Consider the following 4294-nt stretch of genomic DNA (forward strand, 5'->3'; position numbering starts at 1 on the left):
TCTCGGCTCAAAATGCCCGGGCCGATTTTTTGTCCCAGTCCAACCCTGAACACTAGTGACCTTTGGGATCAAAGGAGAAAGCAGAGGTGGGAGGAAATTATTGCTTTTAAAGTTACAAGTACGTTTCAAGTCTTTGCACTCAAGTCCCAAGTCAAGACTGGCAAGTCCATTGTAATGTAAATGCCTTTTTAACAAGAGAATGAACTAGACAAAATTATCTTTGGTATGGTTGAATTCACGCTTGAATGTTTCAGTCAGAGCAGTAAGTTGGTTGAGCGAGTAGTTTGAATCTCAAGGATTCTGAGTGCATGTTCCTTCTGTGCTCATTTAGGTTCTCTTCAGGTGTTTCCACCTTTTCAAACACATGCTGCTCAGGTTGTCTGGAAACCCAATCACCAGTGTGGTCAGTATCAGTATATTTGTCAATGTGTTAGCCCAGCCATGTGGTCCATCTGTTTGTAGTTAAAGATAACTCAAACAAATGTCCAATCCCAATTGACATTTACATAAATTTAGAAAAATTGCCTTATAATTACTAAGCAACAATTTTATATACAAAATGAGTCAAACTAAAAAATGAACTTGAAAGACAAGATTATTACTCTAAACTTAGTGCTTAGTAATGCAGTGTGGAGACTCTGTCTCTTTTGCCTAATGTATTCTGGGATAGACTCCAGCCCCGGTCCAGTCCAGTGACCCTGGCTCAATCACAATGTCCACCCTTTGTCCTAAGCACTGAACCCTCCCAAATATTAATTGACAACACCTGCAAGCTTGAAGTGAATGCATGAGGGAGTCCATGAGGGTGAAAGGGTTTAAAATGCTGCAGGAGGAATGGGACAGTAGTTTACATTACATCAAATGTTGGAGCAGAGGGATTTCTAGCCAGAAAAGTAATGAGGCTTAGATTGTATACGTAATTAAGTAGAGTGTTTGTTATTCACCCCAAGTTTATGGGATAAAGAGTAATTTTGCTGGGTGAAATCAGATTACAGAGAATACACACAGTGCTACTTAATAAGCATGGTACATGTCAATTTGGCCGTGCCAACCTCCTATGTCGTCCTTGTTTTAAACATATTAAGCTAGAGTAGTGTAGTTGTGGGCCTCATTGAAAGGCTGCCTGATTTTAAAATTTCAGGAAGTGGGGATAAAGTGTTTCAAAGGTCCACAGGACAGCCCTTGAATTCTTGCTAATTTTACAGCACAGCAGCTCAAATTCCTCTCAGACCATCAGAAATGGGTTCATTTGATTATGCACATACTAAACATTCTCAATTGCAAGAGTTTATTTTGGTGTGTCTGACATGCGTTTATATGTTCTCTACAGTATATGCTCTATTCTTAGTGTCTACATGTTGGCAATGCTATCATGTGTTTGTTTGATGAGTGCCAGTTTATATCTCTTTAAGAAGAATATGTTTTTGCAATCACTTCACTGCCATGTTTTAATTTGGTTTGATCTCGCTTTGATCCCATTCAAATGACGAAGGTCCGAGTGGGATCAGAAAGTTGTCTATTCAAATAAATAATTTTGCAATTTAAAAGTAATGTGCTGGCGTGTACTACCTTCATTGGTGCCGTTTTCCCATAGCCTTACACCCACATGTTTGAATTTATATGCTCTTTAGAACAGCTTCATCCCCATTGCACTGTTGAATGCATCACTGTGGTTGGGAAGAAACTTCTAAGAAATCAAAGAAGCTGAAGCATGATTTAGCTTGGCCTTTAAAGGCCTATATAGTGATATTTTAACAAATCATGTGTTCTTATTTTTAACCACTTTCAAATGGAATATTTTGGTATTTTTCTTGCCCTTCCAAGAGTTAAATAAAGAAAACAAAGACAAATTCAGACTTGATGTTCACTGTGATGGATTACGCAACTCAAGCAAGTTTCAACAACGTGGGTTGCAGAATGGTTAGCTATAATGTAAAGTATATGTTAAACATTTTAATTAAAAATCAATGGCACATTTCTTTAAAAGCTTCCAATCCGCAATACTAGATTTTTACTAGAAGTTAAAACATGATCATCTCATAAATTAGTTACCACCAGAATTTTACTAGTGTTCAGTCTCAAGGTGTGACATATGTGGAAGTCAGACCACCCTAAAAATTACAAGATTCCTTCTAACTGCATTGGTAATAAAAATTACGGCACAAATCTAAAGTAATACATTTTTATGGCTTTCCCAGGTGATAGATGCATAAGTTCAGCTCTGTAAGGTACATTAGTGGAGGAAGAGTCTAAGAACTCTAAAGCATCATACTGTTTTTTCTTTTTAAATTAGCCTCCACAACCACTCCATGCCAAAGTGATGTATAACAGAAGCTTTGAGCACTTGGAAAAGCAAGAATATAATCCATTATCATGACCAGTGACATCTCATTATCAGATGTTTAGCTCATTGGATGTAGCGTAACGCTAACACTTTCAGCTGCCACACCATTCAATTCCATTTCCGCCGGGCCAACCCTGACTCCAAATCTATTGCTTCGCCTGTGCTGTGAGTCACTCTGGTTAATAGCATGTGCCAGATAGCGTTAGGTTAATGTCAGTAAACAGCTTTAAATAAGAGAACAAAAACAACTTTATTGTTCCTCTAAATGACCACAACTTTCACCTCTCTCAGAGCATAAAAGGAAATCACGACAAGGCAATCGACCATCAGACATTGATTCAATAATTGTTTTTGACTGTAGGGAGTAAGGCGAGGAGTCAGACAGAAATGTGCTCTTGGCAAAAACGATCTTTGTTCGGGAGCTCTCAGCCCAACTCATCTGCCCAACCCGGAATCCCATAAACATGGCAAAATCCAGAAGAGGCTCCCTTGGCTTACACTAGTAGGCCAGACAAGAAGCTTGCGTGTGTCTGTGTGTGCATGCATGGGAACCTCTACAATAACACTTTCTTTTGTGTGGATGCCCGTAAGGTCTGAAGAGGATAAATGGAACCAATTACTGGTACTTCACCACTCATCGTAGCTCTTGCTGTAGCCACATGGCACTCTGACAACAGTTACACACTGACACTTCACACTTACACAGATCTGGAATTAGCTCCCTGAAAGCCATCTTACAGGGAGGATAACCTTCATCCACTGGCTAACAAAGATGCAGAGCCATTCTTTGCTGTGTAACTAATTGAAAAGTCTTGTTTTTATTCTACATTTGGAGAGGAATAATGTTATCACATTCTATAGGGGGGCACACTCGTGTAGGGATTACGACAAATTGGGCCCCAAGGCACAGATATGTCAAAGCCCACTTACCCCTTCTACTTAGAAGCAAGACACCCAGACTGAAAGAGACAGCATACCAAACAGAGACACACGTTTTACTAATTTTCTCCTTTCTTCTTGTAGTTGTTGTGTGTCTTTGTTGTGATTTTTCATATCTTTCAGTGACATTTTGCGAAACTGTTTTAGTATTTAATTCAGTCTGGAGATGAAGAGATTCTTTCTAACTCCTATCCAAAGCTTCCTGTTACAGCTCCCCTCTCTCTTTCGCCCCCCACAGTGTCTCGTGTAAAATGAAGCCACCCAAAAATAATAATCGGAAAAAGCTACATCAGGGGGCCCCCTATAGCTCATCCGGTAGAGCTGGTGCCCCATGTACCTGCTGCAGCAGCTATGGGTTTGAATCCGACCTGTGGCCCTGTGCTGCGTGTAATCCCCTCTTTCTCTCTCTCTGTCCCCCTTTCCTGTCTATTTAGCTGTTCTATCCAATAAAGGCAAAAATCTAAAATTACAATAACAATAACAGTCCGATGTGCAGCAACTGTATACATTTGTAAATAAATAAGAAAATATACATCAATGGAGAAGGTTGGTAGAGGTTATAAAATTGGATTGGTGGATGTTTTTATGACTAAGAATAAGTGTTATAAAACGTTTCTCCTCTCAACAAGCAGAGAGAAAGGAGTAAGAGAGTAAAATAGAGAGACTAAAAAGAAAAATACAGACGGATCGCCACAGTCAATTACAACCCTGTCCTGCCCTGCAGCCTGTCCTGATTATCTGCTGCCCATCTCAACTCTATTTACTCAGCTTGTGGACTCATTTAGATAAAGACACCTCTCACCAGGAGGGAGTCCTTGGTCTGCAGTGCTGGCTGTGACCACTGGGGGTTGCTGTTTCAGTAAGAGATAAAAAAAGGCGCTGCAGACCCTGATAATACATTTTATCTACATTTTTCTGTACTATCTGCACATGTCCATGGCTTTTCCCTTTGGGTGTCATCTATAGCATCTCTTAGCTTTCATGTTCACATTAACACAAATACTCTATGTC

This window comes from Morone saxatilis, unplaced genomic scaffold (genome assembly GCF_004916995.1).
Source record: "Morone saxatilis isolate NCDOM2014 unplaced genomic scaffold, NCSU_SB_2.0 Contig19, whole genome shotgun sequence".
In the NCBI taxonomy this organism is placed as follows: domain Eukaryota; kingdom Metazoa; phylum Chordata; class Actinopteri; family Moronidae; genus Morone; species Morone saxatilis.